The 13,808-nt window shown below is 46.6% G+C and overlaps 1 pseudogene; it reads right to left on the bottom strand.

Moving 5' to 3' along the window:
• LOC129653601 (phospholipase A and acyltransferase 3-like) overlaps positions 1 to 13,525 on the bottom strand; it is a 54,864-nt pseudogene extending 41,339 nt beyond the window's left edge.
• Between the last annotated feature and the right edge of the window lie 283 nt (positions 13,526 to 13,808).

Below are 13,808 nucleotides of genomic sequence, written 5' to 3'. Positions count from 1 at the left end.
GGTGACAAATAAATTTTAAAATATCATTATGAGCACATAGATTTAAATATACTGGATACGTTTCAATCTATGTGTAGTTATTCTTTTTAATGTGTAAACTGTCACATCTTTGGCCAAGTTGAGTCTTGACTCCTATAATCAAAGGCTTTGCTCTCAGCCATGTCTCCCCACTAGTCAGCTGGCATCCTCTGCCCACAGCAGTCGCTCACCCCCTGGTCAGGGTGTGGCTGGCTCAGCCAGGTCACAGGGAGCTGTTGTACTGGCTGACCTCAGAGCGTTCCTGAAATAAAACTCCCGCGGGAAGGGCGTATCTTGCATAATGAGTGTGACCAGGGCAACATACCTCCTGTTCCTGCAAACTCCAAAAAGGCACTGCCCACCGCCAACCCCAACCACACTCTGTGATCCCCAGCCAGCTCAAGGCCTGGAGGCCAGACTTGAGCTGTCCCAGGATGGCCTGAGATGTTCCAGGTTCGTGAAGGGCATAACATTGGAAACATTCAGAACTAGCTTTTGGTCTTGCTCTTCTACTTACAGGTGAGAAAGGCCATGAGCCTCAGTCTTCCCATCTGTAAAGTGGGATAGTGACAGGTCTTACTCACAGGAATGATGATAATGTGGCTCCAAGTTGAGCACCATGTCTGGCATGTTGGGCTTTGCACATTGGAGCTCCATCACTCATATCACTTGCCCAGGGAACTAAAGGAACAAGGTCCTTTAGTACGCATATCAGACCTCCTGGGAGTCAGGACTCACTCTCTGACACACACATACTCTGCACATACAGTGCACTCACACCCAACCTGTGTACATCACTCTGACTCACTCCCCTGCTGCATGTCCACCCACAATGCCTTCTGGACCCCCTCTCCGACTCGCCTTTGTCCTCTAAAGAGCGCCTTTCCAGCGCAGTCATCCCAGTAAAAAGAGGGACCGCTCACCAGTGCAAGAAGGGCTCCCAACTGTTGACTGCAGGTGATGAACAGAAGGAGCCTGCAGGCTGGACTGGAGCTCCTTGAGGGTCAGGTTCTAGAATGTTCCCTGCCAGGGCTCCCCTCTGCCTGTCTCTGGTTTTCCTGTCTCAGGCCAAGCCAAGACCGAGACTTGGAGACCTGACTGAGATTTCTGCCTCTGGCTGTGAACACTGGGCCTTCTGTGTGAGCAGGGGCTGTGTGAGCCATCTGGCTCCCTCAAGCAAGGACGGGTTCTCTGTTTAAGCCCCAGGGTTGAGGTGGAGAGGGGGAACAGTTGCACCATCATGTACTGGTTCTCTCTTCAGTGCCTGGCACAACAGGCACTCAAGGGCCATTTGCTGAATTCGTCGTGCTCCCCACCCCCACAATGTACCAAGGGCTCGTCTTCATTAGAAGTGAGTTAATGGGCAGACTGTTGACGTTCTTCCATTGGAAAATGGGATTCAGTTCCAACCAACCCCCGGTTCTTGGGAAGCATCCCTTCCTGGGTCCAGTCTCCTATATATTAGTTGTTCTGGAGGGAGGAACAAGAGTAAGAAATAGCTGTTTCCTCCCGATCATTAACAACTGGCTGCACAGTGTAAAGAGAGGAGCGTGGGCCTCCCAACTGGACAGAAGCAGTTGGGGATCCTCGGTCTCCTGCTCCCTGACTGTTCAACTTGCACACGTGACTTACCCTACCCCCCTGCTAAGTTCAGCTGCACTTCCTGCAGAGCAGATAATAATCCCTACCTCCGGGCTGTGTAGGGATGGAGTGAAGGCGTGTGTGGGGAGGCACTGGGGCAGGCTTGGCTAGGTCCTGGACCAACTCCCTGCTTCCTTCCACAGCATCACAGCATTAAAGAGAATACCCAAACCCTGGAAATAGCAGGGAATTGACCAAATAAAATAGATACCTGCATGTAATGGCATGTTAAGTGAAAGTGAAAGTTGTTCAGTCATGTACAACTCTTTGCAACCCCATAAATATACAGTCCATGGAATTCTCCAGGCAAGAATACTGGAGTGGGTAGTCATTCATTCCCTTCTCCAAGGTGTCTTCCCAACCCACGAATCGAACCCAAGTCTCCTACATTGCAGTCGGATTCTTCACCAGCTGAGCCAACAGGGAAACCCGAGAATACTGGAGTGGGTAGCCTATCCCTTCTCCAGCAGATCTTTCCTACCCAAGAATAGAACCAGGGTCTCCTGCATTGCAGGTGGATTCTTATACCAGCTGAGCTACAAGGGAAGCCCTTGCATGAATGGCATGTTATGCAACCATTAAAACAGCTTTACAGCACATATGCATATACATATGTGTGCATGTATTTGTATATATATATGTTTATATTCAAAATAAATATATAAAGTAGACTTATTGAAGAACATTTACTAATAGTAAATTGACCCCTTTTGTATATACTTCTTTGACTGTTGACAAACTCGCATATCCATGTGACCATCAGCAGAACGCATCATAGGAGAGTCATTCACCCCTAAAGTTCCCCCACACCCCACTGTTGTCAGCCAGCCCCTCACCCCTAGCTCCACACCTCAGCTCCTGTGATCTCTTTTCTCTCCCTATAGCTTTGCCTTTTCTAGAACGTCATAGAAACGGAATCATACAGAAGCTTGCTTGTTGTGTCTGGTTTCTTTAACTTAGCAGAATGCTGAGTTAACGAATGTCTGATGTTCATTTATGTTTTAGCAAATGAACTTTGTTCCTTGTTACTGCTGAGTGGTATATTGTTTTATGCATGTCCCAGTGTTTGTTTGTTCACCAGCTGAAGGACATTTTTGTGACTTTTGATATTTGATTTCCAGGAGAAATATCAATAACCTCAGATATGCAGATGACACCACCCTTATGACAGAAAGCAAAGAAGAACTGAAGAGCCTCTTGATGAAAGTGAAAGAAGAGAGTGAAAAAGTTGGCTTAAACTCAACATTCAGATAACTAAGATCATAGCATCTGGTCCCATCACTTCATGGCAAATAGATGGGGAAACAGTGAAAGCAGTGGCAGATTTTATTTTGGGGAGCTCTAAAATGAAGGGATGGAGCCAAAGCAAAAACCATACCCAGTTGTGGATGTGACTGGTGATAGAAGCAAGGTCCAATGCTGTAAAGAGCAATATTGCATACGAACCTGGAATGTCAGGTCCATGAATCAAGGCAAATAGGAAGTGGTCAAACAAGAGATGGCAAGACTGAACGTCGACATTCTAGGAATCAGAGAACTAAAATGGACTGGAATGGGTGAATTTAACTCAGATGACCATTATATCTATTACAGTGGGCAGGAATCCCTCAGAAGAAATGGAGTAGCCATCGTGGTCAACAAAAGAGTTCAAAATGCAGTACTTGAATACAATCTCAAAAACGACAGAATGATCTCTGTTCATTTCCAAGGCAAACCATTCCATATCACAGTAATCCAAGTCTATGCCCCAACCAGTAACGCTGAAGAAGCTGAAGTTGAATGGTTCTCTGAAGAGCTACAAGACCTTTTAGAACTAACACCCAAAAAAGATATCCTTTTCATTATAGGGGACTAGAATGCAAAAGTAGGAAGTGAAGAAACAGCTGGAGTAACAGGTAAATTTGGCCTTGGAATATGGAATGAAGCAGGGCAAAGACTAATAGAGTTTTGCCAAGAAAATGCACTGGTCATAGCAAACACCCTCTTCCAACAACACAAGAGAAGACTCTACACATGGACATCACCAGATGGTCAACACCAAAATCAGACTGATTATATTCTTTGCAGCCAAAGATGGAGAAGCTTTATAAAGTCAGCAAAAACAAGACCGAGAGCTGACTGTGGCTCAGATCGTGAACTCCTTATTGCCAAATTCACACTTAATTTGAAGAAAGTAGGAAAAACCACTAGACCATTCAGGTATGACCTAAATCAAATCTCTTATGATTATATAGTGGAAGGAAGAAACAGATTTAAGGGACTAGATCTGATAGATAGAGTGCCTGATGAACTATGGACGGAGGTTCATGACATTGTACAGGAGACAGGGATCAAGAACATCCCCATGGAAAAGAAATGCAAAAAAGCAAAATGGCTGTCTGGGGAGGCCTTACAAATAGCTGTAAAAAGAAGGGAAGTGAAAAGCAAAGGAGAAAAGGAAAGATATAAGCATGAATGCAGAGTTCCAAATAATAGCAAGAAGAGATAAGAAAGCCTTCCTTAGTGATTAATGCAAAGAAATAGAGGAAAACAACAGAATGGGAAAGACTAGAGATCTCTTCAAGAAAATTAGAGATACCAAGGGAACATTTCATGCAAAGATGGGCTCGATAAAGGACAGAAATGGTATGGACCTAACAGAAGCAGAAGATATTAAGAACAGGTGGCAAGAATATACAGAAGAACTGTACAAAAAAGATCTTCATGACCCAGATAATCACGATGGTGTGATCACTCACCTAGAGTCAGACATTCTGGAATGTGAAGTCAAGTGGGCCTTAGAAAGCATCACTACGAATAAAGCTAGTGGAGGTGATGGAATTCCAGTTGAGCTCTTTCAAATCCTGAAAGATAATGCTGTGAAAGTGCTGCACTCAATACGTCAGCAAATTTGGAAAACTCAGCAGTGGCCACAGGACTGGAAAAGGTCAGTTTTCATTCCAATCCCAAAGAAAGGCAATGCCAAAGAATGCTCAAACTACCGCACAATTGCATTCACCTCACACGCTAGCAAAGTAATGCTCAAAATTCTCCAAGCCAGGCTTCAGCAATACTTGAACCGTGAACTTCCAGATGTTCAAGCTGGTTTTAGAAAAGGCAGAGGAACCAGAGACCAAATTGCCAACATCCACTGGATCATCGAGAAAGCAAGAGAGTTCCAGAAAAACATCTATTTCTGCTTTATTGACTATGCCAAAGCCTTTGACTGTGTGGATCACAATGAACTGTGGAAAATTCTGAAAGAGATGGGAATACCAGACCACCTGACCTGCTTCTTGAGAAATCTGTATGCAGGTCAGGAAGCAACAGTTAGAACTGGACATGGAACAACAGACTGGTTACAAATAGGAAAAGGAGTACGTCAAGGCTGTATATTGTCACCATGCTTATTTAACTTATATGCAGAGTACATCATGAGAAACTCTGGGCTGGAAGAAGCACAAGCTGGAATCAAGATTGCCAGGAGAAATATCAATAACCTCAGATATGCAGATGACACCACCCTTATGGCAGAAAGTGAAGAGGAATTAAAAAGCCTCTTGATGAAAGTGAAAGAGGAGAGTGAAAAAGTTGGCTTAAAACTCAAGATTCAGAAAACGAAGATCATGGCATCTGGTCCCATCACTTCATGGGAAATAGATGGGGAAACAGTGGAAACAGTGTCAGACTTTATTTTTTGGGGCTCCAAAATCACTGCAGATGGTGACTGCAGCCATGAAATTAAAAGACACTTACTCCTTGGAAGAAAAGTTATGACCAACCTAGATAGCATATTGAAAAGCAGAGACATTACTTTGCCAACAAAGGTCCGTCTAGTCAAGGCTATGGTTTTTCCAGTGGTCATGTATGGATGTGAGAGTTGGACTGTGAAGAAAGCTGAGTGCCGAAGAATTGATGCTTTTGAACTGTGGTGTTGGAGAAGACTCTTGTGAGTCCCTTGGACTGCAAGGAGATCCAACCAGTCCATTCTGAAGGAGATCAGCCCTGGGTGTTCTTTGGAAGGAATGATGCTAAAGCTGAAACTCCAGTACTTTGGCCACCTAATGCGAATAGTTAACTCATTGGAAAACACTCTGATGCTGGGAGGGATTGGGGGCAGGAGGAGAAGGGGACGACAGAGGATGAGATGGTTGGATGGCATCACTGACTCAATGGACGTGAGTCTGAGTGAACTCCAGGAGTTGGTGATGGACAGGGAGGCCTGGCGTGCTGCAATTCATGGGGTCTCAAAGAGTCGGACACAACTGAGCGACTGAACTGAACTGAACTGAAAATCACTGCAGATGGAGACTGCAGCCATGAAATTAAAAGATGCCTGCTCCTTGGAAGCAAAGCAATGACCAAGGTAAAGACCATATTAAAAAGCAGAGACATGACTTTGCCAACAAAGGTCTGCCTAGTCAAAGCTGTGGTTTTTCCAATGTTCATGTATGGATGTGAGAGTTAGACTGTGAAGAAAGCTGAGCACCAAAGAATTGGTGCTTTTGAACTGTGGTGTTGGAGAAGACTCTTGAGAGTCCGTTGAACTACAAGGAGATCAAACCAGTCAATCCTAAAGGAAATCAGTCCTGAATATTCAATGGAAGGACTGATGTTGAAGCTCAAACTCCAATACTTTGGCCACCTGATGCAAAAAAACTGACTCACTGCAAAAGACCCTGATGCTGGGAAACATTGAAGGCGAGAGGAGAGGGGGACAACAGAGGATGAGATGGTTGGATTGCAACACCGACACGATGGACGTAAGTTTGAGTAGGCTCCAGGGAAGCCTGGGGTGCTGCAATCCATGGGGTCGCAAAGAGTCGGACACGACTGAGTGACTGAACTGAACTGAAGTGAACTGATGGACGTTACCATACAGGTTTGTTTGCATGCATGAACGTATTTTTTCATTTCTTTTGGGTAAACACAAGTAGGGTTGTGCAGTTACCGGTAAGTGAATGGTTAATCTTAAGAAACTGCCTACCCACCCCCTCAAAAAGAGGAAGCAAAATGCTGTTGTTCAAGTTCCCCTCAGCAACATAGGAGAGGGCGCCCTCTACTGGGGAAAGGAAGAAGCCCATCGCGGAGATGCGGAGTCTGGGAGGCAGAAAAAGGAAAAGGAACCCAGGAGAGTCTAGAGGTTGGGAGATTCTCGGGGGTAGAGACAGAGGAGACAATGTGCTTTTCTCATGAAAAAGAATCAGTTCTTGGCGACGTATACCCATGCCTATATTAACCTTGTTTCCTCCACCTTCCCCTTCTCGTCGGGATCGGCAACCCTGGCAAGACTTAAGCGCTGCCCCTCCTGGTACTGACTCAGCAGAGTCTCTTTCTCTACCTCCATCCCTGCTCCTATAGTTGGAGCGAGCTGGGGCAGGGACTTTTTTTAAATGGCGTTTTGAAAGAAAATAAAACAGGTGAGCTAAAGGGGAAACACACACGAGTGCATTTAGAAGCTGGTCATTCGATAACTCGGCTGTTCACAGACGGACATTCCTCCACAGTCTTCCTGTGAGCCCCGCTGCGCCCTGCAGGTCCAGCGGCCCCTCCCTGACGGTTCCAGGCGCATCACCGGGCGGTCATTCCAGCTTTCCAACAGGCATATGCATATCCTGCCACCGCAGCTGAGCCTTTAATGCCAACAGGATATTCTCAAGAGGACTTTAGAAGTATGTGTAAATGTCTCATTTTCATACTTGCTCTTCACATTGTGTGCAATCAGACAATAGTTACTTAAGAAACATGGGGAATGCAGAAATGCCTGCAGGGCAGCAGGAAGTATGCTGCACTTTTTCACAAGCCCGTGCACCACAACTACTGAGTCTGTGCTATAAAGCCCAGGAGCCGCAGCTACTGAGCCCAGGCGCCCTAGAGCCCGTGTTCTGCAACCAAAAACAGCCACCACGATGAGAACCGTGTGCACCACAACTAGAGAGTAATCCCCACTTTCCTCATCGAGAGAAAGGCCTGTGCAGCAACGAAGACCCAGCACAGTCAAAACTAAATAAATATATTTTTTAAAAAAAATAAATAAAAGCAGTGAGAAGAGGAGGACTTATCTGGAACCACACAGCAAATGAGCCAGGAACCTCAACTGACAGTGGCTGGCGTGGAGAGAGGGTCATAAACAAGACAACATAGCAGTCCATAACAGAGTTCAATTGTTGTTGGTGTTTTGTTTTTTTTCTTTTTTTTACTGCATCGCGTCTTAGTTGCAGCATAGAAAATCTTCTGTTGCAGCGCATGGACTCTCTTGTTGGGCTTCCCTTGTGTGCTCGGCTGGTAAAGAATCTGCCTGCAATGTGGGAGACCTGGGCTCGACCCCTGGTTGGGAAGATCCCCTGGAGAACGGAAAGGCTACCCACTCCAGTATTCTGGCCTGGAGAATTCCTGTACAGTCCTGGGATCACAAAAGTGATCCAGTCCTGTACAGTCCATGGGATCACAAAAGTCGGACACAACTGAGCAACTTTCACTTTCACTATGGACTCTCCAGTTGCAGCATGTGGACTTCAGAGGGCATGGGCTCAGTAGTTGCCCCGTTCAGATTTACTTGCCCCGAGGTATATGGGATCTTAGTTCCCCAACTAGGGACTGAACCTGTGCCCCCTGCTTTGGAAGGCAAATTTTTCACCACTGGACCACCAGGGAAGCCCCCAGGGAAGCCCTCAACTGTGTCTTTAATAGAATCATGCTAGTCTGCATTTCCCCAAATAAAATCTTCCTGTGCTTTTATTGAGTTCCATTAAAATAAGCCTAAATGATCACAAAACAGGGAAATCAATAAACTCCATGCCTGCTAGCTAAGCAAGATTTCCCAACTGGCTGCCTTCATGACAATTCCTTGAACTTACTGCTTTTCCGTCTTGCTTCTGCAGCATCGCAGTGAGGCAGGGGCCAGGCCCACTTCTACGATGACACCTGCTGTCACACCTACAGTCATGAGCACATCACTGACCTGCAGCAAGAAGAGAAGTGGGGTAACGCTCAATACCAGGGGTCTGACCACGGATGCATAGAACACCAAGAACCCTCAGCTCAGGGAAGACCCTTCTGGTCTGGTCCTCTTCAAAGCAACCCCAGCAGGAATAAATACAGCCATGAAAGGGGACATCCAGAGAAAGCCAGCCACCCAGGAAGGAGGGCAGAAAGTGGCCGGCCAGAGGGGAAAGAGTAAGTGGGAGGAGGGGCCGCAGGTATGAAATGCAGGGAAGGGAGGGATCAAAGGAGGGAAACTCAATGGCCCTGTGGGTGTAATACCCCCAAAGAGTGTGGATGCCCTGATGACATAGGTCAGGGCTGACCAACTGAGAGCCTGGAAGCTGGTGTAAAGGGGAGGAAACCACCCTGTGCCTTCTCGCTGCCCAGAGTTTGTGGGCAGGAAACTCGCCTGGACCGCCCGGTGTCCCAGGTGCTTGGCCACCTCCAGGCGCATAGCAGGCTTGTGACTGACCTGTTGAACAAATGACTGAACTCTGGGTAGCACTGAGGTTCTGCTTTTATGAAATAATATTATCTCACTTGTGTGCTACTGGGGAGAGGAAATTTCCCCTCTCTGCCTCTTGTGTTATTATGACTGAACTAAAGATAAAACTAATGATAAAATGAAAAAACAATGGCAACAGTATTTGCTTGGGCTCCAAAATCACTTCAGATGGTAACTGCAGCCATGAAATTAAAAGACGCTTGCTCCTTGGAAGAAAAGCTATGACTAACCTAGACAGCATATTACAAAGCAGACACATTACTTTGTGGACAAAGGTCTGTCTAATCAAGGCTATGGTTTTGCCAGTAGTCATGTATGGATGTGAGAGTTGGACTACAAAGAAAGCTGAGCACTGAAGAATTGATGCTTTTGTATTGTGTGCTGGAGAAGTCGCTTGAGAGTCCCTTGGACTGCAAGGAGATCAAATCAGTCAATCCTAAAGGAAATCAGTCCTGAATGTTCCTTGGAAGGACTGATGCTGAAGCTGAAACTCCAATACTTTGGCCACCTCATGGGAAGAAACAGCTCATTGGAAAAGACCCTGATGCTGAGAAAGATTGAAGGTGGGAGAAGGGCATGACAGAGGATGAGATGGTTGGATGGCATCACTGACTCGTGGACATGAGTTTGAGTAGGGTCCAGGAGTTGGTGATGGACAGGGAAGGCTGGCATGCTACAGTCCATGGGGTCATGAAGAGTCGGACATAACTGAGCGACTGAACCGAACTGAATGATAAAATCGATTCAAGATAGACTCACAGAGAAAAAGAAAAACATTTTAATGCGTACACAGAGCCTCATGGAAACGGTCCCTAAGAAGTAGCAAAAGCAGGCAGCTTTTAGACATTTTAGACAAAGAAACAATACATTTGTGAGAAATTGACAGGACAAAGAAACTACTGTGTTCTGAGTATTGGGTGTTTTGTGTTGTCGTTATTGTTGCTGTTTGTTTGTTTGGCTGCCCTGGGTCTTTGTTGCAGTACAAGGGCTCCTGGTTGTAGTGCACAGGTTTTCTCTAGCTGAAGGCTTGCTCTGGTTGCAGGCTTCCTTCTGTTGTACTGCGCAGGTTTAGTTGCCCTGAGCATGTGGGATCTTAGTATCCTGACCAGGGATCGAACCCGAGTCCCCTGCATTGGAAGACGGATTCTTAACTACTGGACCACCAGCGAAGTCTCAAAACTTAGGTATTGCGTGTTCAATTAGTGAGGAATCTAAGCAGAGTTTGCGCTTGGGGTGGTAAACTAAAGAAGTAACGAGGCGTTTATCTAGGCTTCTTCCCCCGGATTCCCCGTCCCTGGCAATAAGGATGTCCTTCTACGTCCAGGTGCAGCGGGGGCACCTTTCACATGAGGGGTGTATTTCCTGCTTTCAGGGGATCAGAGAGTCAGAGCATCCCTCTTGCCGTGGCCATTTCTTAACTTTAATTCAAAATACGCAATGTTCCATTGCAATATATTTGGGAGTAGTCCACCCCAAGTCCCAACAGCACTGGTCAGAAAACGGTTCTAGATGAAGACATGGATACTCAGAAACACAAAAGGATACAGTAGATATGTGAGGATGATCCCCGAAGACCAGTATACCCAGCCCAGCTCCACTGTGCTCACCGACACGGTGACATGGACAGGGGTGGGCCAGCTGGTAAGATTGGAAGCTGGGTTTCTATACCCAACAGAGACTTGGAGACAGTGGCCCCATCCTTCCTGGGGATGACATTCAAAGGGATGGCTTCAGGTCCTGGCAGTATTGAGCTTTTTCAGGCAGGCATCTGAGGGGTCATCCTGCAGATATGGCCTCATGTTGCCAGAAGCCCTGCTGGAGTTTGGTGGTCCCTTGGGGCAAAAGTCTGGATGTGTTTGTTCTGTGGCTCAAGTTCCACTGTTCTCACAGGCCCACGTTCTTACCTAGAGAGAAAGAGAGAGAGGAGAGTCTTTTTAGAGAAACAGTGTGATGAGAAGGAAGGGGTGAGGGGGAGAAAGAAAGGCAAGTTTAGTGAGTTACCTTCAGTGGAAAGAGTTCAGAAATAGAGGTGCCAGGGCCAGGGAAAACGAACAGATGAGGGGACTACACACACCCCCGAGCGCCTCCTGCAATCTTGAGGGCCTCTTCTTTCCCCAGTAGAGGGTGTGGGCTCCTGCAGTGCTGTGAGGTACTTGGACACCAACTGGGTCATTTCTTCTACTAAACATTCACTTACCGTTGTTGTTGTTCAGTATCTAAGTACTGTCCAACTCTTTGTGACCCCATGGACGGCAGCATGCCAGGCTTCCTTGTCCTTCACCACCTCCTGCAGTTTGTCCAGATTCATGTCCATTGAGTCGGTGATGCTATCTAAACATCTCATTCTCTGCCACCCTCTTCTCCTTTTGCCCTCAATCTTCCCCAGCATCAGAGTCTTTTCCAATGAGTTGGCTCTTCGCATCAGGTGGCCAAAGTATTGGAGCTTCTGCTTCAGCATCAGTCCTTCCAGTGTTCATTGATTTCCTTTAGGATTGACTGGTTTGATCTCCTTTGCAGTCCAAGGGACTCTCAAGTGTCTTCTCCAGCACCACAGTTAGAAAGCATCAATTCTTCGGCACTGAGCCTTCTTTGTGGTCTGACTCTCACATCTGTACATGACTACTGGAAAAACCACAGTCTTGACTATATGGACCTTGGTTGGCAAAGTGATGTCTTTGCTTTTTAATATATATATTGTCTAGGTTGGTCATAGCTTTCCGTCCAAGGAGCAAGCGACTTTTAATTTCATGGATGCAGTCACAATCCACAGGGATTTTGGAGCCCAAGAAAAAAAAATCTGCCGCTGCTTCCACTTTTTCACCTTCTGTTTGCCATGAAGTAATGGGACTTTACTAATCTTAGTTTATGATTCTGCAATCCTACACCTAGTGTTTACCCAAAAGAAATTAGAATCCACGTTCATGCACACAAACAAACCTATATGGGAATATCTATAGTGGCTGTAATAATTATTGTTAAATATCAAAAACTTCACAAATGTCCTTCAGCTGGTGAATAAAGAAAGGCTGGCCCATGCATGCAGCAGGATACCACTCAGCAGTAACAAGGAACAAAGCACGCCACGTGCTACAACATAAATGAACATCAGATGCATTCTGCTAAGTTAAAGAACCCAGACACAAAAAGCAAGCTTCTGTATGATTCCATTTGTATGACATTCTAGAAAAGGCAAAGCTATAGGGAGAGAAAAGAGATCGCAGGAGCTGAGGTGTGGAGCTGGGGTGAGGGGCTGGCTGACAACAAAGGGGCCTGGGGAGCTTTAGGGGTGAGTGACTCTCCTGTGATCTGTGTTCTCCTGATGGTCACATGGATATGTGAGAGTGTCAACAGGCAAAGAACTATATACAAAAAGGGTCAGTTTACAATTACTAAATGTTTTTCAGTAAGTCCAACATTTATACTTATTTTGAATATAAACATATATATAAACACATATGCCTACATGTGTATATGCACATGTGCCCTCTGTCTGTTTTAATGGTTGAATAACATGCCATTAAATGCAGACATCTATTTTATTTGGCCAGTTTCTTGCTATTGAGTGGTTCCCAGGGTTTGGACATTCTCTTTAATGCTGCGATGCTATGGAAGGCACTAAGGAGTTGGTCCAGGACTTGGCCAAGCCTGCCCCAGTGCCTCCCCATGCAGGCTTTCACTCCATCCCTACACAGCACGGAGGTAGGGATTATTATCTGCTCTGCAGGAAGTGCAGCTGAACTTAGCAGGGGGGTGGTGGAAGTCACGTGTGCAAGTTGCACAGTCAGGGAGCAGAAGACCGAGGATCCCCAACTGCTTCTGTCCAGTTGGGAGGCCCACGCTCCTCTCCTTACACTGTGCAGCCAGTTGTAAACTATTGAAAGGAAGTAACTGCGTCTTATTCCTGTTCGTCCCTCCAGAACAACTAATATATAGGAGCCTGGACCCAAGATGAGATGCTTCCCAAGAACCGGGGTTGGCTTGAACTGAACCCCACTCTCTAATGGAATAAAGTCAACAGTCTGCCCATTAACTCACTTCTAATGAAGACGAGCCCTTGGTACATTGTGGGGGTGGGGAGCACGACGAATTCAGCAAATGGCCCTTGAGTGCCTGTTGTGCCAGGCACTGAAGGGAGAACCAGTACATGATGGTGCAACTGTTCCCCCTCTCCACCTCAACCCTGGGGCTTAAACAGAGAACCCGTCCTTGCTTGAGGGAGCCAGATGGCTCACACAGCCCCTGCTCACACAGAAGGCCCAGTGTTCACAGCCAGAGGCAGAAATCTCAGTCAGGTCTCCAAGTCTCGGTCTTGGCTTGGCCTGAGACAGGAAAACCAGAGACAGGCAGAGGGGAGCCCTGGCAGGGAACATTCTAGAACCTGACCCTCAAGGAGCCCCAGTCCAGCCTGCAGGCTCCCTCTGTTCATCACCTGCAGTCAACAGTTGGGAGCCCTTCTTGCACTGGTGAGCGGTCCCTCTTTTTACTGGGATGACTGCACTGGAAAGGCGCTCTTTAGAGGACAAAGGCGAGTCGGAGAGGGGGTCCAGAAGGCATTGTGGGTGGACATGCAGCAGGGGAGTGAGTCAGAGTGATGTACACAGGTTGGGTGTGAGTGCACTGTATGTGCAGAGTATGTGTGTGTCAGAGAGTGAGTCCTGACTCCCAGGAGGTCTGAAATGCC

This window comes from Bubalus kerabau, chromosome 5 (assembly GCF_029407905.1).
Source record: "Bubalus kerabau isolate K-KA32 ecotype Philippines breed swamp buffalo chromosome 5, PCC_UOA_SB_1v2, whole genome shotgun sequence".
Lineage (NCBI taxonomy): Eukaryota > Metazoa > Chordata > Mammalia > Artiodactyla > Bovidae > Bubalus > Bubalus kerabau.
This window is presented reverse-complemented; position numbering and strand designations above follow the sequence as displayed.